Raw genomic sequence first — 23,766 nt, forward strand, 5'->3', positions numbered from 1 at the left:
TGGAAGCATTAGCGTTGTTGCCATGATCGCCTGCAGTTTAATGCACCTTCAGCAGCGAGTTAGAACAATGGTCAAACTGTTGACTGGACTGTTAGGTGTTCTGGTATTTTACTGGACACCTAGCGGCCAATCAGAAACAAGTATTTTCTGTAGCCATGGTGTAAGATACAGTCATATTCTTGTCTCTGTAGATTATGCTGCCGACGTGTGTAGGTCTGTGTTTAGCATTTTTAAATACACATGTATACATTGTGTTGCATTGTAGACGTGGTGTATAGACCACATCAGCCAAGGCAGAAAGATGAACTGTAGCGCCAACACAAATAGACTCAACTTTGGAGGGACATAGTTAGGACATAGTTGTTTACACACACACACACACACACACGCATACATACGAACACACACTCTCCTTGAGGCAGGTTTTGCAGTGAGCGATGAGCCGAGCGAGCGTGATCAAAGCAACAAAGCGCAGCAGAAGAGACACACACCCACACATCTTGAGCAAAAAAAAAAAAAAAAGTATAACTCACGCACACATCGACAGAGCTACTTTATCAGTCTCAGGATCTGACTCAACAGCATTTACATATTCAAGAAACTGTCATATCCACAAATGCACACTGCGGCCCCGGGTGCTCGTTTGAAAGACATTAATTTAAGATGTGATGAGTAAAATATTTACAGAGTGACAATACTCACCTAAACAATGCATGTGATGAGCTATAACATGTAGCTGCACATCTGTGGATTTAATAAAATGTTCACTCAATAACGTCGATAATTTGAGAGTAGGTTTCAGAAAAAAAGGACTACAAATGACATTAATCAGATGGAATTTTAATGATGGTTGACAATGAATTTGTGTTCGGGTATGTATTTTTCTTAACATAGCTCGATGTCGGAGTGCAGGAAGATTCACCCTCCGCAACATCCCTGACCCCGGCTCATCTTCTCTCATTGTCTCTCCTTTCGCCCTCCCTCCTCTTTCATTTCCAACTACTCCCTCCTTCTCTCTCTCTCTCTCTCTCTCTCTCCCTCCTCTCTGTCTTTTGGTCTTCCTCTGCGATTTATTGCACGGGGCAGGCAGACAGCAGAGAAACCTCCCTGTATGGAACGATCTGTCATCTCAACATTATCATCCAAACACACCGCCTTCCATATTGTGCTACAAGGGCTTGGGCAAATTGCTATTTTTATGGGACATGATAAAGGAAATGCTGCCTTATGTTCACATTTTTTACTGCCCAATGTTAGAGCAGGACACACAATGATTCACTATGCTGGAAACCAGTTTGTGCGGTGGGCGATGTGTGTACGTGTGTCGGCTGCCGGGGTGGCTGAAAGGGAGAGAAACGAACATGAATATAGTTGTAAAATCATCGACCATTAGACAGTTGTACAGAGGTTTGACTCGGTAGATCTCCAAGTCACGTCAGTCATAATAGCGACGAGGCACGTTCGTCTTACACGGTTGGATTAATTGGGGGTGGGGGGGATCAAGAGTGATATATTAATCTGTTACAAATGGCAACACTGCTGTGTATGGAATAGGTTTAATCTTGGTCTCAAGTAGAACGTTCATATATAAATGTGCTTTTTTTAAAAAAATAAATAAATTATTTGGGTCAACCACTGGTCCTCGTAAATCAAAAAGGCGAAAAGCCGGGGAGGGTAAAAGGGCAAAATGAAATGTGTGAATGTAGGGGAAAAAAACTGAAAAAATTAAAGGCAAAAGGCAAACCTATTACCATGTTTCTTTGGGTAAGACGAGAGCATGTTGACTTCATCTGTCTGCTCTCTTTTCTCCTCTTCCCTCTCTTCTCCTCTCCTGTCTTTTTCTCGCCTTCAATCCTTCTCTCCCCCAGCCCTCGGCGTGCCTGACAGCCAGCGCCGCGCCAAACTGACAGGCCCTCAAACCGTGGCCAAGAAAGCGAGCATTAATTAAGTCATTGCCGGACTGTAATTTCCTTGAGAAGTAAAAAAATTTCCTCACACGCGAAAAGGTTACCAAGACCTTTTCTGTGTCAAAATTACCATGCGTCATGAATATTAATGCGCTTAATGAAGACAACCTTTGGTTCATCAAGAATGTTCCAGTAGCAGGTGCCAAGCTGATAAACTCACTCGGTGAAGGCTGTGTGTGTGTGTGTTTCTTTCAGTTTTTTTTTCCTCTATCTCTTTCTTCTTTTTCCAGTTTTATGTCAGCCCCTTAGAGAGTCAGTTATTTAAATCAACATCTTCCTATCAGAATTTACTGACTCGCATGAAAACACGTCTAAACATCTTTTCCTCTTTCCATCTTTCGCTCGTCCTTGGGTTTGTTTCTCGGGCTTGCTGACTTTGGTCTTCAGAAGTGTTGATTTTTAACGTTCATCTCTCAGTCTCTGTGAGAGAAGAGATTTTTCAAAGGTGCGGGGCATGTGTGAAAAAAAAATTTAGCGAAAGTTAGTTTAAATAAATTTGTTTTTTCTTTTAGCTGCACAAGTTCAGTCAGGCCTGTTACAATCTTGAGTGTTTAAATATTTTAAGATGCCAACGGGAATCATTTTCTTGGATTTTCAAAAGACTTGGTTGGAGTCTGACAAAATGTCTGCAAGCAGGTCAGAACTAATTGAAAGGGTGAGGTTAGCTTATTTTAGCTCAAGGACAGATGGCTTTAGTATGTTGTCTCTAGTCATATTCACCAAGCCCCCAGGAAGAGCGCCAGTCTCTGAAGTGGCCAAACTGTGGAATTACACCGTTACATGACACACTCGTTCCCAAAAATACTTTTTTTCCCATAAGCTTACATTGTAAAACAGTGGATACATTTTTCTGTGGCACAACCCCCTCTGAATGACTTATTTGACTCTCATAAGTTCATCCATTCGGTTTGATAACGCTTGGAACGTTTTCAAGAGAACTGCTCTCTTCAAGTTAGCCATGAGGCGGAAGATTGTAGTAGTAGTAGTTCTGTACCTACGCAGTCCAGCTTTATTTGGTTTCAAAAGCAGCTTTCATGATAATGAAAGGGGCGCAGCCTCTGATGCTGTATCCAATTTCCTTATTTGATCCATGACATCTTATATGCATTCATTTAACTGTGGAAGTGAACAGTAATGTTGGCATAAAAGTGTACTGTATGTTTTCTACTAGTATGTGACATGTGGACACGTCCCTCCACCACAGCTAAGTAAGGTTCGAGAAGCACAACATGGGCATTTTGTACAGATAACTTTGCTAAATGCTGCAGCCTCATATTAACTTGGGCTGAACAAAGACTGTGGATTTGCTGGCAAACTATTGTGATTAGCTCAGAGACCACCATTTACCACTGGTCTGACTTGACTGCTTTTTCCAGTCATGTTTAGGAATGAATGACTTCGGAAAATTGGTTTCGATGCACTTTTTACAGGCGTTGCGTTGTACGTGGGCTGCGCTCTCTTTCGCGTCACTATTGATGAGCACAGTCCAAAAGAATACATTTCCCATATCATGTGAAAAGGTTTCAAATACATCAACAATATGGATCGTTTTGTCTGTAGCTGATAAAACCTGTATAACTGTATAACTTGTCATCGCCATAGCCGTCTCCTGGGCCTCAGGGGAAAACCGCTGATTTGAGAGATTTGCTGATTCATATTAAAGACGAACGCTATCTTCACTCGACGCCCTCACATATGCACACATACATTAGAACACGAAACATCTCATCCGCCGCTAAATGGCTCGTGACTTATCATACAGGCTTCCGGTGGCCACAGTAGCTTGTGTGTGACAGTACTCCTTTAACACACTCTCACACGTTGATTTTGAAAACACCACTGATTTGTAAATAGACGGCGGCATCCTGCTGAGTTGGAACAAGTCGCCAAGCGTCGCCGACGCTCTCTGATCTCTCGGCGGTGTGTATGAGCTGCCCCTGCACTCCTCCTCCCCCTCCTTCTCTGCCACACCGCTGCCTATTACATCCGTTGCGTAATTGAGATGCAGAAACATTGACAGAACTCATTTACCGCGATGGAGAACTGTGTAATGTGGAAGAGAACACAGATTATTACATCAACACACACACACAAACACACACACACATGCGCAAAGGCAGGCAGACGCACGCATGTTGGTAAAAGACAATGTAATTTGGCATCACGTTTGAAGAGCCTCTTCAATTGTTCTGCGAGGATTTGTACTTGTGGTCTCGTGTAGCCGGGGAGGCAGAGGTGAAACCATGCCGGGTGATTGCTTCCTACGCCGTCGGACAGTGTGCTCAGGTGTTTATTACGAGGATCACACATCGGTATGGCCGTGAGTGTGACTGGCTATTGAAATTGGATTGCTCCGTCGTCCGGTGCTTTCATTACGCCGACAAATCACACACGCGCGAACAAATAAAACCAAAAAAGAAAAAAAAGGGACGAACAAAAACATTAATTCTGAGAGGTTTATCAGTGTCAAACTATTGATAAATGTCTGGAGTTTTTGTGTCTCTCTCTAACATCACTCCGCCTATCCTTCCTGCATCAGGACGACAAAGAAGGTGGTTCATCCTCTTGAGACAAAGGACCGCAGTCACACACATGCGGACACACACACACACACACACACACACACTCACACACGTACAAGAGCACTGAGGTCTGCTGTCATACACCTCTCATTAATTCCTACCTGTCAGCCGGCTCCCCCTACCGTATCGGCCCCCCGAAAGGTGACAGCTTTCCAATGACTGACAAAGGCTCTTTAGGTGATACAGAAGATCCCTAGCAACCGCCGGCTTCTGTAAAGTGCCCCTCAAATGTCACTTTTGCTGCTCCGAGACGTGCGCACACACACACCCACACATAGTATTTTTAAAACAGAGGCCTGCTCTCAAGTCTTCAACCATCTTTGACATCCAGAGGCTATGGATGTCACAGAGGCCTCAGCTCTTAAAGCTTTTAACATCCGAGAGAGATGGCGTTGTTTGACAGTGCTATTGGTGTATGCTATTGTTGCGTGTCGTCCTCCACCCCCTCAGCCCCCCCACCCCGAGTGCATTGGATTTGGTTGTTTTTCTTTTTTTTTCTCTTGTAAGAGGCAGATAAGGAAGAGCAAGAAACAGAACCAAACTTTCCCTCCGTGTCCATTCAGCTGTCACGCGCTGAGTGGCAACAGCGAGCAATATTGGTGTCGGCGCGTACTAGTTTGGAAGGGGTCAAGTACATAGAAATGTCGGCTTTTCGTTTTGACGTCGTTCAGCTGTCAAGGCTGATTCCAGAGTGCAATCTTACCTGTATACAGTGTTATCTGTGTTGTAGAGGTGGTAATAGTGGGCAGAGATGTGTGAAATGTCTGAGTGTGGTAAAACTTCACACCCGAGGAAGGAAGAGGAAGACGAGTACCTCTTCCTCAGGACTTCCAAACTTGTGCAAACCGAATACAAACGCGCAGACCCGGAGATAACCTAATTGTTTGTCCCCCACCTCAGCCGCGCTCCATGGACTTGTTAATTGATGGATGTAATTTACCACTGTGGATTGTAGCAGCACTTTCTTTAGTAACTTAGTCGAACTGACTGACTCACGTCAGACTCAAGTCCCAAAATTTGAGGACTTGCTTGACTAACATTGTTACACGACTCACCTGTGACTTGGTATTCATGATTTAAAATTTGACTTAGGCTTGAGATGGACGACTTGAAGGACTTGACTCTTTATGTAATATTTACATTTTTCTACATATTGAGAAGTTACAAAAACCTGACAACCTTCTAGGACACGAGAGACCAGCACAGGCCAGTGCACAAGGCAGCTATCATGGTCCAAAAAAAAAGAAAATGGTGAGGATTGTGTTGTCAGTGATGGTAGTAAAAAGAGGAGAATGGTATGTTAAGTCACTTGACTGGTTTTGCTTGATCTCGCCACATTAAGACAGGATTTTCTTGAGATTTGAAGTTTAACATTTGAAACGTGCTTGTGACTCTCCCTACAATGGAAGACAGACGTCCATAACTCAGTTCAGAAATCATATAAAGCCATGGGCCCCTTACCTCAAGTGTTGAACAAGAAACTTATGTGTCTGGCTGTTTGCATTCAGATCAATCACTTAACTCAGTGCTCACCAGAGATTCTTGTTCTCTCTTTTTCACATTCATGAAGTAATGTACATTTCCACTCCACCCACAGTTGGCGGTCAACATGACAGTACATAAACACGAGACAATGGAGGTTGCCTCTTTGGTTTGCTGCTGCAGTCAGGCTGATACACAGGAGTGAAGATAAATCCACTTTTTAATCCTAAAAGTTAAAAAGTGATCTCTGAGCTCTCCCCCTGTTGGTCCCCCTGTTTAGTTTAGTTCAGTTTAGTTTAAATTACAACTTATATTGGATTAGATCACATATTATGCTTTTACAACATGTATCAGCAGCTGGTAAAGCATTTGGAATTAAAAACACATTTTTATTGTATTGTATTTGTATTAATTATTTTGTAATAGTTTAATTAGGCCGAGCATCAGCTTTACACTGGAGCTCCTGTCCGGAAATGTAGGAAACAGGAAATGTTGGTGAGAGGGAGCGAGAGGGAGCTTATCAAATTATCAAGTATTACACACTGTGACTCAAATGAAAAACACAACAGGGTATCGCTGCTCGGAGAACAGAAGCCTGTGGTCTGTTTGTACACTGCACACTTTTAACCAAACAAACTGGATGGTTTTTGCAGATGGAGAAGTGCTCCTGTGTGACTCTGACACATAGAACATGGTGACTTTACTGGGTCTGTCCGTGTTCAAAATGTACACATCTGTGGTACAGCAAGTATGCACTACTGTTCAAGATGCCCTTTATCACAAGCTATTGAGATTAATGAACATCTATATCTATATAATAGGGGCACTAAACTGATAAAGATCAACACTTCAATCAGATTTTAATCATCATAATCAACTTGGTAGATGTTAACTGCTTTTAATAGCATGTCAAAAAAATCAAATAAGTCGCAGGCCTGGAATTTCTCGCTTCTTACTTGAAAAAATCTTTTGTGAGGAAAAAGATGAAGAAGGAAACGATGTTGAGATATGAAAAAAAAAAGAAAGTGTCGCGGAAACCAATTATCTCAAGAAATAGAGCAAAATGATTTCACATTCTTATTCTTGTGCGAAGGATGTCATGCAGGTTTTGAATCAGCTCCATCAGTAAAGCAGACGATTGCAGTCGGTAAACAACCACAATGTTGACGAGTGCTCTGAGCAAACAGCCGGCGTCTTTATGCGCTAAGATTGCGTTGCCTCCGCTTGAATGCAAAAAGATTGAACGTGCGGGTGTGTCTGCTTTATGCACTGGACGGTTCTTCACACTGACCTTCAAATACGCAGTTCTTTGGTTCCTTAAATGTTCTCATGTTGGTGGTGAAAATAACAAACTCTTGACCTGACAATATCTACAGCCTGTTTTCTGGCAAAGTATCAGCTGCTAACACTGCATTTGGGCTGCCCCTGAAAATATTTGCATCATTTGCTTCAACATATCGTGCTTCATCTCCTCACATTTTTCTCATTTAATCTGTTTCCAAAGGTAATTGAATTTAATAAAGTTGAACTTTGAACCTTGTTACAAGATTCCTCCAGGTTTTATGTTCTTCTAGACCAAGCGGTAATCTCCCCTTTGTTGAGAATATATGGCTGAGGGATCCCTGCAGAAATTAATTATATAACCTATCGTAGCATACCTCAAAAGTTCACGGTGCATGAAAAACTTAATATGCATGGCCTTCACCTTTACAGGCTCATAAAACTGTAGAATTGTGCTTAAATTTTTTTTCTTAGAATATGACAGAGATAATTTATTAAGACCGGCATATGTTAATGGGACTCTGCCTGGGCGAGACTTTAAAAAGTTGGGTTTGATGTCCACTCACACAAGCACAGAAAAGGTCAATAATATCTTTTAATATGGCTCCTAATGATATTCATGTTCTTACTCGCCACTTTTAAATTGGACTTTGTGGATGGCTGTGAAATTGGTACTACTGTATTGTGTGAGTGTGTGTGTGTGTGTGTGTCTGTGTGTGTGTGTAGTCAAGGTATTTCTGTGACCACAGTGCAAGATTTAGATAACCTAAAGATTACAAAAAGGCTCACAGGATAGCTAGTAACATATTCACTAAATGTAGGCATTCTATTTTAAGCAGAAATTAAGGGGACGACAGTGGTGGTCCAGACTCCGCTTCCTGGGAAAAACAGAGCTGTCTCCTTCAGGCCTATAGAATTGTGAGAATTTGATTTTAAATTGTATAGAAATATGCATTGAAACCATTTGTTTTTAAAGATGGTGTCCCCCTCTTCATGTACCTCACAGTGGTTTGGTCCTTGGAGTGTCTGCTTTGAGTAGTCTGCTGGAGTGCGTTGGTGGTAGTTAACTTAAAACAAAAGATGTGTCTGATGTTTTTTATACACCTCTGCCACTCATTAGAATAAAACACGTTTATAGTTATGGCCGGACTTCATTTTGTTTGGTCCATTACCTCCCAGTTACATCCTGAGTTTAACGCGGAGGCTGATCTGAATCTTTAAGTTATTTTCAATGATCTAGTATAGTAAAATAGTAGCAATCAGTGGTTCTCATATTTTCGATTGGCAACACCTTTGATGTTCTCTGCAGGAACTTTGCTTAAGAATGTATTTATTTTCTTAGCGTGTGCGCGTATTGTGCACCCCAGCTTTGACATGGAGTAGCTACCCTTGCATTCTAGTGATGTAATAGAGGACATTACCAATTTAAGTGTTTCTATTTAAGGCGGGATACTACTCAAAGAAATGTCAAAGCAATACTCCTTTATCTTAATAAATGACACAGAATCGATCATTTTTATTATTTTTTTTTTTCCAGTTTGTGTATTTGTTCAGTGTAGACCAGATATCTCATACCTCACTTTTCTGTTTGGCCTGTATCTTCCCTGTGCCATCTGTGTGCAAAACAGCTAAAGCTGAATAGAAAGGTGAAATTGCCACATTTTAAAGCACTCTTTATGCACATGTATCAGCTGGACTGGTGAAGTCAGGGCTGCACATGTTCTCAGACCAGGGCAGGTCTGGCAGCTCTGCCTACTACTTGATTACGCCACTCTGACAACCCGGCAGCCTGGTAAGGTCAGGCCCTACAGAGTGTCAGAGAGGTGGAATGATGATGTATCTCTCTGATGCCTCAGTTTTTCACCTCTTGACTTTGTTGTTTTTCTTCTTTGCGTCAGTGTCAACTTTTTGCCCATCTGCTGGGGACGTGTCTCCCATCAGAGCTGCATATCAAACCGTTAACCCTCTGTGCACCTGGGGCAGGGCAGTAAAAGCATTTCTCCCTGTTCGTTCATCACACTCAGTAAAATATTCACTGAAAAGTAAATGTCCCGCTTTATTCTGCAACTTTCCATTGATTTAGTTGATGTATTTGACTGAAAAGTGACAGCGGTGACAGCCATTTATCCAGACCGAAACATTTGTGATAAATTGTCAAATTTGTGTTTTGTTAGATGTCAAAAAAATATTGTTTTTTATAATAATACTTTCAAACCATTTAAATGTGACAGCTAAAATGTGTTATGTTTAGGGGAGGTTACCTCACCATCACCCACATAAGATTTCCATGGAAGGATCTTCACAGTTTTCTGTGGCAGATGTTTGTCAGGAGCAACTGCTTTTAGCGTTACGCAAAAACTTTTTTTTGTAAAAGTGTTTCAGCATTTTCATCCCTTGGTACCATTTACTGTACTAAAACGATGTTTTAGGGCCATAGGGTGGATTAACACTAAATGTACCAAGAGGTTATAATTTTCAGGAGGTGGGATTACAGAACAGTGACCAGGGGTCGCACTTGGCCATTTAGTTTGACTGATTTGCCATTTCTTTTCATTTTAGTTATCATTTCTTATCCAATATTTATTAGGGACTGCTAACCAAATCAGAGATATGCGCTAAGATTCGAAGACAACTGGAAAATAAGCAATCACAATATACATTTTATATATTTTTTTATTCAGATAGATAGATAGATAGATAGATGCACCTTTTTTCCACAGTGAAATTGATCATAACTTGGCGTCATCTTAATGACACAGTCCTATCACATGGACACTGCAGAGGTAAGCAGGATCAAAGTTCAATTTACTTGAACTTTGGCTGCCAAGTCAGGTGAAAAATGAGGACGGTCCACGCCATTATGGCTCACTCATCTGCTCTTTATATCAACATCAGACTTCACCCAGTTATTATGTCACTATTGTCCATCCTTAAAAAGGTTAATTGTTTAATAACAGGTTTTCCTGTCTGAGTGATGTGTTGTAATTCTTTTAATTGTCACCATATTCAGGAAATGATGGTTATATAAAAGGCAGAGACAAAGCCTTGGATGCAGCTGCTGCACACTGGATTTATTAACTCACATACGCTGCAATTTTATCACAAAAACAAAGAGATGCACTCTAATCCAGGATGATTGCAAGTGGCTTATAGGTGACAACAACCCCTGTGATCCGGATGTCTTGCCCTGAGCCCGTCGTCCTGTGTGCTGCTGGCTCCGTACGGACGTCTCTTGTTGTTAGCGTGTAGCGGCGGATATTTCACCTGATAATGCTGCAGACGTCGCTGGAGAAGCTGAGGTCAGGAAATCGGCTATTCTTAGCGTGACCTCGGTCATATTTCCCATTATGTCTGAAAACAAATGGGTATGAATCAAACTCAAATGAGAGTCTAAACAGAGGGATAAAGCTTGCGTTGGTAAATCTCTGCATTTGTCAGATAATGTGACTCAGGGCGACACAATGGGATGCTGCTCTGCCAGATTTCTCTCTTCTCCCTCTTGGTGTATCTCTGCGTCAGCGTCTCCGTATGAACAACAGGGAGGGAGGGAAGAAGCTTGTGTTGTGTGTGTGTGTTTGTGTGTGTGTGCGTGTCTGTGCTCAGGTGGCAGATACCCTAGGTAAATCATTTCAGATCCATTTATTCAGAAGCCTGTGTGCAGACGACACCTGCACAACGCTGCCAAAGAAGTGCCACAGTGTCAGCGACTTCGTTTGCAGCTATGACCCCCGCCCCCCCCAGCTGGCGTGCATGCATGCGTGTGTGAGAATGTGTTTGTGTGTGAGCATGTATATACTGTGTCTTAATTTGCAAGTGGACGTATTCTGCATCTTTATGTTGGGCGCTCAGTCAAATGTCTTGTTCAGAAGGAGAAATAACAGCAGGGAAAGCTTTCCTTGTCGTCTGCGTTATTGCTGTGCTGCTTTCAATGACTCCTGCCTCAAATCTAGCTTCTCTCCGGAGGATGGGTAGTTAATTTAATTACTCTAATGAACAAAATGATGCTAAAAAGACAAATTCTTTGGTTCTTAAATAGCAAATTAATTTTATAAACGCCCGAGATGATATTAATAGCATTTTTAGTCCGGATGAATTTATATTTTTTTGATATGACAGCTGTCTTAATCTGTGTTCAAAATGAGCTCGTTTGCGTGTGTCATTTGCGCACTGACAGTCAGTTGTGACAGTTGTAAAGTGTTCTTGAAAAAGCGCCCGACGTGGACACTCGAGGCAGCCAGACGAAAGATTTGCGGGCTGTGATGTCTGTGTGTCAAATTACTTATCTCGCTAAGCATATGCTGCCACTTCAGAATCATATACTTCAAACCCCGCAGCCTTCAAACGCGTCAAAACGGACTTTCTTATTCAGCACATCAGTCAATGTAGCCACCAGCAAAATGAGCCGAGATGTCATTTGCACTCAACAAAAAGCTCCCCGAGACATTTAAAGACACTCTTGATGACTGTTTCAATTTGGAGAGACTGTTAATGATATCGTCTCGGCTGCCTTTTTTCTGAAGATACAAGTGAGCGACAAAGAGTACTTAGATGTGCACTTCAGCTGAGGCTTTGCCAATTATTAATTTGAATCCTGAAGACAATTAGTAAATCACTACAGCACCCATTATCCAGCTGTTGCCCCGGATATCTGGATTTTTTTTTTTGAAGTGCGAGCCAATCTCAGGGTCAATTTAGTCTGCCACTAATGACAAAACATCAAATAATGAGCCTCTCTATCACGCTATCGCACATGTTCTGTGACAACAACAAAGCCCCTCTTCAGCGTGATGAGCCTGAAATAAAAATACAAATATTGACCTAGTAATGGAGGAAAAACAGCAGAAAATAGCTTCACCAAACACCCACTCGGCTTTATCATTCACAGTTTTCTTTTGTTTGAACCCCACGCTGACATCTCAACACACACGGATGCAAAACACCAGCCCTTGCGCTACGAGCAAATAATCCCACTTGGCTTGTGCTGTTCCAAGTGTTAGAGAGGGGTTAAACTATTTCATCGCACTAATTGGCCAGTGTCATTCCTGAAGTTTGGATAAACAGCCGGAAAAAGAAGGAAAGCTGAGACAAATGATGGCTAATTAAACTGGTGTGTGCACGCGCACGTGTGTGTGTGTTGCAGAGGCAGAAACCAGCTGACAAAAAAAGTGGAGTGACGAAACACCCAGCTTGACAAAAGCAACAACTGCTTCTTGCCGTGGAAAGTTAACGTGTAGAGGAAAAAAAAAACCCTACTTTTTGCTTTCTTTGAAAGCCTCAGCCTCGCTCTAATTGGGTTTCATTCAGCGCTGACTGAGACACATTGTACGTAGAGTATTTTTGGCAGGAGCAAGCAATTTTAGGCTTGAACTAGAAGTGTTTTATCCGGGTTAGAAGTTTGCGCTTTTGCAATTTCCTATATTGAATGAGAATTTTCATTAAAAAAGCAGGCAGAGGTGGATATATAAATCTCTCTCCCCTGGCCCGCACTGATCTGATAAAACAAAACGCAGATAAAAACTCATCTTAAAGGGGCGAGAAAAGGAGGAAGACGGAGAGAAAGTGGAGGAAGCAAACTCTCAAAATGAGCTGAGGCATGTCTCAACTGCGACCCGCGGGGGACATTTGTTTTCAGAGGTAGCGTGCTGGCCCACCGCATCATCCCCGGGGAGATATCTTCCTCGCCATTTCTCTGCTACTCTGCGGCACGGTTTCACCTCGCGTTACAGCCTCCCCTCTCTATCTGACTGACTCACACATGTGGACGCACACACATAAACACACACACACACAAATGCTCGCATACAATCCCTCAAACCCTCGCCCAACCCCCACCTCGCCTTTTCTCGCATTTGACCACTTGTCAAGGGATGTTTATGGGCCATTGTTTGCAGTGCTGATGATCATTGTCACCGGTTGATTCCATTACCCATCGGCCTCTGATGGATGGGGCCTACCCTGACGTCCACTGATATGGGTGTCCTTGACCACTGGGGCAGATGCAATGAACAGAGGGGGCAGTCGGGTGGAGAGTTACATCTTCTAGTATTTTTCTTTTTTCATTCAGTATAAACAGTGTATCATGCTGTTTTTACAATTATTTTAAGGCACTTGATTTGTAGGCGCGATGAGGCGACAACAGTTTCTAAAAATTGATTCACCGAATGTTTTAAGCAAAATTCAGATATTTTGATCTAAAGATTGAGTGTCACACCCTGGTCGTCAGATAGTGATGTTTTGCGTTAGCAGCCAGCCCGACCTACCGACCCAAAGTGTCAGTATTTCACAACCGGGGAATTAACCATCAACTGTCTCGCTCCAGAATTGCTTTTTGCGCCTTTTAAACATTATTATCCACAAGGTAAACTGGTTCTCAGTAAGGCAATAAAAATGGATAACATACACACAACAAAATCAAAGACATACAGTAGTCAAGTACAAGGATCATGATTTGTTTATGGTTACAGGAGATTTGTCATCATGACAATGTGGTAATGCACCCAGTTTTGTTTAGGTAAAGGTTGTGTTCATGCTTACAAGAAATTTAAAGTTGACTGGTAGAAAGAAATCTGTTTTTTGCTGACTTTGTTGCAAGTAACTTGAAGTGAGTCAGAGAGTGACAAGGGACAGTGACGAAGGTAACTAAATATAACGTGAAAAAAAGCTTTAAAACCAGATTTTCATGGCACATGGTCGGCAACCGGTTGTATAACAATGAAGAAGACAACTCTCATGATCCCTCCGTGTTTTGTTTTGTTTTTATTGAGGGACCTGTAATGGCAGAAATAACACACTGTGAGTTTGATGCCGATATTTGTGTCTTGATCCTTGTTTCACATCAGCTTTAATTGGATCTTATTTTATTCCAGTATGTCAGCTTTTTCACCCAAGTTATCCAAATTTTCAAATTTCTGCCATTAACACCCATTGCTTCTTTATAAGCAAAGTGAAAATGTGCATAAATAGAGTCGGATTATCTATTGATTGAGGTAGTCACAATCCTATTTGTACTTACAGAAATTACCCAATTAAGGGCACAACATTAGATTAGTTTGATGATTAGTCAGTGTTTGATGAGTTAATGTCCAGCAGGATTTGAGGGAAGGTCACAAGATCAATAGGAAAACCAATTTAAAACAAAATGCAGATAAAACGCCTTCCGTTCACTCCACTGATTCATTTGAAAGAGAGATGTCTAATCATGCTCTGTTAATCACGTTGGACATCCTTTGATTATGACCTTGATTCACATTATATAACTTAAAGAGTTAACATAATAGGTGTCGTCATTTGTTTGCTTTGCTCTGGTCTTAATCACATTATTACAGTGCGTGTGAACACGCCGAGGAGTCGCCCCGTGGTCCGGCCTCCTCCGGTGCTCCAGTGTCACAACATTATTTGAACATTTCTCCACCATCTCATTGAATTAATGCGCCAGACCCACGGAAACAGATGAGCTTGAAGTGAAGGAATCGTTCAGAAGTCGCACATCACGAGCAGACAACTGCAATTACTGATGGGAGAAGATGGGCTCCGATTTAACCAGGGCGAGGCCGCGGCGGGGTGTCAGTGAGGGATTGGCTGCGGTGTCGGGTGACGGGGGATGAAGCAGTGTTGATAGCTAAAACATTTACAGCGGCTCCAGCGATCGCCATTTTTCACAGAGCCGGGACGCCATTGATCAGGGTGATATCTGGCGGAGGGGAACGTGTAGTTAAAGGCACATGTTTAACAAGCTTCTCCAGCATTCCCCAAAAATTGTCACATAAAGACTTTCCATTATTATTCTGAACAAAGACAGAGCTGTTTTCTATCCCTCAGATCTGTCTTTTGTCAAGCCATCCTCACTGGGCAGATTACTTCTCTTAGGAAGCAGCTCTCCTGGATCAGACAGAATATTATTCTTAGATAGAAACAAGGCCACGTGCTGCACTTTGAGGTAGAAATTAGCTCCGCTTTGTTAAAGCGCCTTAATGATGGTTGAGTAAAACCACTTCTATAGCTGTGAAACGCACTCCTCAGTGCTTGTTCCTTTAAGGCAATGCCAACGTGCAGAAAAAGCAGGAAAACCCGAGCCCCCAATAAAACTAACATTAATGCCATTGCAATATGCAAAGCTATGCTAATTTTATGCACACTGTCAACCTACATAGTGGCCGTCCTTCGTTCATTTCAAAAGATATGACTGCAATTAGACGACAATTGATTGAAATCATTTGCGCTTTATGATTCGGTTACTTTTGAGAGCTGACAGGGTGTTGTACAATTCGGTGACAGTATATCTCACTGCGCGGCGAGATTAACTGCTATTATTGACCCTGATGCAAACCAACGGGCGATACATTTCAAACAAACTCCAAGCTCTCCCGCTGATTTGCATGTGGTGTGTCATTTACCATATTCCCTGATTACCTAATGATTTATGCTTTAATATAATGCACAGGGGCCTTTCAAAGCAATACGCTTACTTTACCTTTACAGTGACTTAACGTGTCGGAGACAGAGAAAAATTGAAATGATAGTTTAAGGGCTGCGGGGAAAAGACAAGTCTTATCAGTTAAGACTTGCTTTGTATGTAGGATTTTTTTTTCCCTTCTCTCCTTGGAAGGCAGGGGTGCAGTTGATGAATTCTTAAGCAGATCTCGCTGATAATTGTATTTCATAACTGTCATGCGGAGAGGGACTGTCCGCTGAGAAGCTATTTGTGTCACTGCATCTCTCTCCCTCTCTGTCTCTCCCTCTGTCTCTCTCTCTCTCTCTCTCTCCCTCTCTCTGCAGCCTCTTCAATAAAACTCACGACAAAATCACGACAGAGATTGTTAAGTCTACCTCCAAGATTATTAAATCCCAAATGGAGAATTTATGGATGACACTTCATAACAATTAATCTGAGATGCTTGATTAATAAAGTTCGCCCCCCCCCCCCACCCACCCACCCCCTCCACCTCTCTCCCGTTCTCTTCTCCCTCCACCCTCCCCATCACTAAAGTTGTCCTGTTTGAGTGGGTTGAAGGAGGAGGGGAACAGACAGGATGGTTGTCAGGGACGACATGAGTGTCATTCTTTTTGATTAATGGAGCATTGTGACCCCGCCCCTAACCCTCCTTCTTTCCCAGCATGCCGACTCTCACCTCTGCAAAGCCCACCCAACACCCCCCCAACCCCCCCCTCCCCCAATAACAGGTAAAAATAGATGTTGGCCAAGTTATGCTCTACATTTGGATTCAAGGTAGACATCATCTGATGGGAGACAGAGTGAGGAGGGAAAGGAATAAAAAAATGTGGAAGGGGGAAAGAAATAGAACGGAGGGAGGTAAGAAGGAAAGACCAGAGGAAAGAAATGAAACAGAAAGAAAGTGGGAAAGAAAAAAAGATGATGGAAAGAAATGTGGAACGGAGGAAAGAAAGAAGGAAAGAAATGTAGATTGAGGGAATGAAAAAGGAAAACAATGGTTACCATAGAAGGGGGAGAAGGAAAGAAATGTGGAATTTGGGAAAGAATGATGGAAAGAAATGTAGAGTGAGGGAAGGAAAGAAAATAATATGGAAAGAAAGAAAGAAAGAAATGGACAGAGGGAAAGAAGAAAAGACAGAGGGAAAGAAGAAAAGAAATGTGGGAAAGAATGATGGAAAGAAATCTGAATCAAATATTGAAAGAAATGAAACACTTTCAAATGAAAGAAAGGTGGAAAGAAGGACAGACAGAAAGAAAGAAGAAAGAAAGAAGTACAAAAAAGGAACAAAGTCAGAAATGGGGAGAAAGATGGAAAGAAAGTATTTTGAAATGTAGTGAAATGGAGAGAAGCTAAGAAAGAGGTATGAGAAAGGAGAAAAGGTAATAAAAAAACAAAGAAGGCAGGCTTGAAAATGTAAAGCAACGAGAGAGAGAAAGAGAGAGAGAGGGGCAGAAAGACAGATTTTCGGAGAATGTCACCTACCTAACCTTGTCACCATGTTAAGTCAGCTGTGATTAATTAGTTGAGTGAGACTGAGCAATTAGGTCAGGAGTTTGGGTGTGTGTGTGTGCACGCGCGTGTGTGTGTGTGTGTGTGTGTGTGTGTGTGTGTTAGTACGTGTGGGTCTGTGTGTGCTTATGCACAACTTTTTCTGATCAAAATCCTTTCATTAACGAACAACGTTACACACAACATAAAACAACGTGTTTTTACAAGAACTGTTCAGACAAGAAGACAAATAACAGTTGGCTGTCATGGCTGAATAATCCTCCAAGTGAGCAGTAAGCTGAGCCATCACACTGACCCCAACATGTGAACAACACATGGGGGAACAGCAAATGGTACGATCCATCGTGATTATTCTTATCATATTTGTATATGTTTTGGTAAACGTGTTAAAGAGTGTTTCTAAGTGTTCTGTGGCTGTTTCTTGTCTGCGTCGGCCATATGTGGGCTCTGAACCGGACGACTGGATGTTTCAGACAGACTGTTACATTATTTAAGGCCTAAACCCATCTGAGATTTGTTCCTTTATATCTTCCTTACATTCATTTTTTAAACCCCTGCACAACTTTCTCTTTTCTTTAAAGGGTGAACGTACGACCGGTTTGATATGTGACTCGCAATTTGAATTCCACGTCGAATCTGAATTTACAACAAAATGCAAATCTGCAAAGCTGTCATATATTCACAGTTTTTGCTTGGCTTGCAATAAAGAAAAACCAAGAGGGGTAAAATGAAGTGTTTTTAAAAAAGGGCCCTGTGGTGTATTATCGCAGAAATGTGGCTCTAGATTCCTTTGAAAGAGTCTGAGGATAAGAAACCCCTTAGACAAATCCTTGAACCAGTAAAGGCTTACAAAAGATCATATTTAACAATGATGGCTATATATTTTCCTTTTTGCAATTAAAGAGTCCCTCTGTGTAATTTAATGCTTCTTTTCAAGTGTCGGGTCCCCTGAGACTTGGCCTGTAGCTATGCCATCGCTCTTGGTGATTATCATTAATGAATGTCGGCGAGGACCATCCCTCAATGTGACTAGGGAGGAAACACAAGCCCTAATTAAAGGTTCCTATTCATAAATATATGCCTCAAACTGCACGAATCGACATGCGCTGTGCACACAAGTCATTTTAATGTCAGAAAAAGCACCTTTTTAGGAGCGTTTTCTCCCTTTTAATGTACAGCGCAGCAGCAGCAGCAGCACTGACAGATTTTATTTTGCAGCCAAAGCCCGCAGCAAGGGAATATGTGCAATTTTTGAGATCCGCAGATTTAAATCTAGGACTAAAGCTGAAAGATTAGGGTGCAGTTATTTGACGCGATAACAAAATAGCTCAAGTGGGGTCTCGTCGACAAAAAAAAACCTGAACGTCGTGAGACACTTTGCGCATGTGATCCTCACGAGAGCTCCTCGTTGTCGAGTAGTCGAACCGTGCAGGGAAACAAAACGGAAATATTTACAAAATGAAAATGTTTAACCGATTACAGGGTGTCACAGAGGAGGCAAATAATCCTCATTTCTTGTGTTCGCTCATAAAAAGTCATTTTAATCATTTTAATTGCTCCAAATGCGGACTGACAACGGCTCTCATGAAACGCCAGCGGTCGCATTGTCACATCAGTTTCCCCAGACAAAGCTATTGGTAATTGTTATGTGAAGAAGATCATGTTAACATTGAGGATAATATTGAGTCTGTCTGGGTGTTATTTTTTTTTTTCACAGCGGCTCTTGTCGGGAGAAAGGAAGGAAAAAAAGAGAGAGCTCAGTGAGACAAACATTTGGCTGCTTCTCTCTCCTCCTTAATGGCTGAAAAATGCTAATTGGAGTGCACGTGTCAAAGAAAACAAAAGGCAAGGGAGGAGGAGAGGGAAGGAGCGTGCATGTCAGAAAGGCTGGTATTTTGAAACGTGAAATGTGTCACTTTCTTTAGCCCGAGTTGGGAAAGGATTTTTTTTTTTTTTTTTTTTTTTTTAAGCGAGCGGTTGTTTCCGGAAGGCAGGAAATCTCAGATAGAGTTCTGCCTGTGCTGGTGGTAGCGGTTGTAATGTAGCTCATTTTGAAACAGAAGAAAAGAGAGAGAAGAAATGCTCTCCAAAGCTCTGTATTTATTCTGCAGAACAGTTATTTTCAGAGTTCGTGTAAACAAGCTGAAGTTGCTCGCCTCCCCTCCGCTGCTGTAAAATAACACCTCCAGTCCCCGCGAGACTCGAATTCCTTTAATAAACTTGCATCTGTCACCGCCGTCACAGCAGCTCGTCACATCCGTCGTCCGAAGTGACAGAATCCAAAAAAAAGAAAAAAAAAAGCTCAGACGGGGATTACAAACCTTTAATTGCATTGTCAAGAATACAGCAACATATCTTTTTATTTTTTTTTTTTTAAATCCACACATTAAACAAGTCGTTGGAAAAGTAAATCTCTATAAAATATCAAAACCCCTTCTCCCTCCATACTCCTCACTTGGCATTTTAATTATGCGGTTCTTATCTGATAGATGTGGAGATATAGCTCATGTCAAAGTTAGAGCCTCTCCTTTATTAATTTTTTATTATATATTCTTATATTCAGGCTGTCAATGAGAATCTGATAGGGACCCGTCATTGATTGAAGATTACTCAAGATTATGAAGAGAGGGCGCTGTGATAAGCTGTAAGCCTTCATCACTCCGAACGTTAACTTCTCTGAATGACACTAAGAGAGAGGAGATTACTCGCCATTTCAGTCCACCGGGGATGAGTTTAGGAGTCCGACACAACTATCATGTTAAAAAAATATATAAAAGGACGAGGATTGTCAGAGAGTGCATCAAGGAGATGTTAAAAGACCCCCCCCCCCCTTCCCGAACAGCGAATTCTGTGGTGCATGCCAGAGGAGCCCCATACCTTTTGACATCAGAGGTTTATGGCGGCAAAATAGCTTGGGTAGTTTGCCAAAGGCCAAAATCTGCAATACAACATTAATTATTGATGACTATTAAGAGGTAGGCATTAAATTCTTGGTTCACGTCATCATGATTTTGGTCGATATACACTTTGCTCTGACAATTCTAATTCAGAGTGTTTTTTTAAGCTTAAATGAAATGTCTCAATTATTACCAAATAACTGTATTCATACAGTGATCTGTGTGCTTTTTCCTGAAAATGCTTCTCTTTAATGCAGTTGCAGTTTTCAGCTCGTGTCAGAAACGGATGGCGAATGAAATAAGTCACGGCCACAGTGTGTGACTCGGAGACACATTTGAGCATTTGAGTGTGGAATCAGTTCTGCCCCCCCCCCATAAGAAGTTAAAAAAGGATCATATGTTGCTTTGTGTAGTAGTGGTGAGAAGGATACAAAAGACAAAGAGAAAGAAATAAGAAAAGAAGAGGTCATAATTAAAGTGATGTGTTTTCAGACTTTTTTTTTTTTTTTTTAAAGCTACGGATTTTTTTGTGCTGTGCGTTTGACCAGCAGGTTATACAACCGCGAAAATGTGAAAACAAAAAAACCTCAAGGCGTCATGACTTTGTTTGTATTTATTTCATTTTATTTAAAAACGGTTCGATTTTACAATTAATATCCTGACTCGTTAGAGGGCACACAGATGAGAATGTAGCTCGGCAGCGATTGGGATTCAGGGGGTTCATGTGAATAATGTAGCACGAACAACATTTGTGTTTTACACGAACATATTATTGATGATGCTCCTCAGTCTCTATAAAACATAGTTATTCGATCACGTATATATGCTGTGAGTAAATATATATCGTTGCCACATATTCATATTGTTTTTTTCCTATATGTGAACCACAAAAATGTTATTCGAAGTTGCATGTAAAACAGTATTTTTTTCCCCTCATGAGTTTGAGAGTGTCAGTTCTTTCAAACAGGCTCCCTCACCTGACGTGACAACCTGCAGGACTCCTCTGCGCCGCAATCCACTAGATCTCCTCAGCAGCTCCTCTTTAGATGATAATGTCAGACCTAGAGGAGGGGGAAGGAAAAAAAAGAAAGAAACAGACAAAGGAAGGTAGAGAATAATGTATGTAAATATACATGACGACTACATGGATGTTCTCGCCCCGCTCTGAGGGGAGTAACATCACGCAGAAGAGAGGGAAACAGGACGACGTGTCATCAAATGACTCGCATGGCAATAAAATGTGTGTACTTTTTATAGTAGTTAGTAGGTACATTACATCTAAAGAAATGAGAGATGAAGGAAGAAAGAAAGAAAGAAAGCACATGTTAAAGAAATAAAACTAAGGACAGAAAAGTGATGGTTATAACAGAAAACTTTTGTCATTTGGATGAAAATGTGAGCCTGCGTGTCTGTTCTGCTCCTGTTCACATATTTCAGTGTTGCCACCAGCCCCTTGTCTCTTGAACCACATGTCCCCCCCTGCTGGCCCAGGATCACAGGAGCACCACCCCCCCCAAAAAAAACCCTTCAACCTTCAGATAAAGAAAGGACGCCTCTTAACAACTACAAAAAAAAGTACAACTCTCTACATCAGTAAAGTCTAGTCAGGAAAGCATATTTTTTTAACAGAAGGAAGGTTCATTTTAATTTAGTTTGCAGACTTTTACCTCGACCATGTGAATCAAACATCTTGTTTTCTTCATCCTGCTTGCGATGGGTCACCTTGTTCTGAATCACTAGTTAAAAAAAAAAAAGGAGTTGTGTAATAAAATAAATGGTGACTTAATTCACAAGCTGTGACAGTTTACGGCTACTTCTACAGTGGGATAATTACAGGCAACCTTTTTTTTGTATTATTTTTGTTTGGTTGATTTAGTAATAGCTACCTTTCTAAAAAAACAAAACAGTCCTGCAGCTGTAGAGTCACACTGGATTTACCTCGCAGGAGAAAGCCAAACTGAAGCACTTAGTTCATCTTCAACAGCAGTGTGAACCGGTAATTTAAGTGAGCCAGCATGAAATATCTAAAGTAAGTATCTATATCTAAACTTGTCTTTTTATGTCACATATGTGCTGTTTGTAATGAAATGTGAGAAATCTAAATATGAGCCGGGAGATACTCTAAAATTGAATAAAATATCTCTAAGAAGAGGAGCAATAATTAGTGAGGTGCAGCTCTCCTGTCTGTCTCTCTGTCTGTCTGTCTGTCTGTCCGTCTGCAGACTTTGGGATGGAGGCATTAGTGACGTAAGTCGGCTCCGTCAATCAGCGGGCAGGCCGCCGTGACAGACAGGGACAGACAGATGTTGGGGCGGTACTTGTAGTTCTTTCACCACAGAGCAGGCGACCCCGGACACCTTCTCTCTGCGCACGTTACCAACAGCACCGTCTCTCTGCTGAGCGCCACTGCTGTGCGTAACGAGCAGGAAACGGTGTTTTTTTTTTTTAGTTTTCTTTACCTGTCCACTGTGAGGGGGAAAATTCAGAAACTCACCAGAATCAGTAACAAAAAAAAAAATGGTTTTGCGCAAAAGTTTGTAATCCAGATTCTTGATCCGGTCGTAGCCTGGAGCCGGTGCGGCTCGGTGCGCAGCGTCCCCCCTCAAAGTCCTGTGGCGAGAGGAGAGCGCATCCAGTCCGAGCTGAGCCTCCTCTCCTGTTGAGATTATCACCGCACTCTCCTATCAGCCAAGAAAAAAAAAAAAACACAAACTTTAGACTTTTCTCCTCCTCTCCTCGTCCTCTTCTTCACCACCATCCTCTCCAGCGGTAAACGGAAATACCACGCCGTCTCATTTGAGAGGACATTGGCCCACTTGTGCGCCCTTTTATAAACACTTTATGGTGGATAATAGTTAGGACGGGAGTGTAGGCTGCTAATGGAGCCTCTTGTGGATTCAGAGCCCCTCCCCTTCAACAGAAGCCTCGCTAAAAAGGTGTAACGAATCGATCCGCAGCCTCCTTTGTCCCACTAAAGAGGTCATCGAAGATACCCACGTTCGAGCAAACTTTGGGAACAGAGCGTGAGGAGGGAGGAGGGAGGAGGGGGGCTGATCTGTGCTGCACACTCCAGACTGTGTGAACAAGTGGAACAACTCAGTTTTCATCCATTTTGAGCCGGAGTGTGAACAAGTGTGTTTTTATGAATTATCTTATATCAAGATTGTGTTGGTGACTGATGTTTTATGGTTATAATCCCGAATAACACACATGTAACACATGTTTATTTGCTGATTTTAGCGATTTTACACGCAGACCTCTTATGTCGTTTATTCAATTTAACATTTTTGCTAATTTAAAAGGCAAGATTTAACCATTACAATATTGATAAAAGACACGATCGCACCCCTCGGTGGCGTAACGCGGCTGCGAAAAAAAAGAAAAAGGAAAAAAAAACCCTGCCGCGGCGACTTAGTCGACCAGATCTCCCTCGTGTTTTCAGAGATCTCCCTCTCACGAACGTAACTTTCCGAGTCACCTCTCATTCTCTCGCTTTCACGCAAGTTTCCGAATCGGCCGCTCGCGTGTTTCACGCACAGGACGCTGGGTTCTTCTCCCGGATATGTGCGGGGAGGGTGGGGTGGGTTGCGGGAGA

General features: G+C 41.9%; 1 protein-coding gene and 1 long non-coding RNA gene across 6 annotated transcripts in view; one reads left to right on the plus strand and one right to left on the minus strand.

Annotated features, from left to right (window-relative positions):
- Positions 1 to 23,766, plus strand: part of tshz1 (teashirt zinc finger homeobox 1) — a 159,407-nt gene that overhangs the window by 104,993 nt on the left and 30,648 nt on the right. The gene's annotated exons all lie outside the window — the stretch shown is intronic.
- Positions 10,439 to 23,719, minus strand: LOC119016937. The gene is made up of 3 exons (XR_005074295.1): positions 22,666 to 23,719; positions 21,149 to 21,907; positions 10,439 to 10,663 (listed from the first exon to the last, which is right to left on the minus strand). It is a non-coding gene; the product is annotated as an uncharacterized LOC119016937 (long non-coding RNA).

The sequence above is a fragment of the Acanthopagrus latus genome, chromosome 3, assembly GCF_904848185.1.
Source record: "Acanthopagrus latus isolate v.2019 chromosome 3, fAcaLat1.1, whole genome shotgun sequence".
NCBI classification, from domain to species: Eukaryota; Metazoa; Chordata; class Actinopteri; order Spariformes; family Sparidae; genus Acanthopagrus; species Acanthopagrus latus.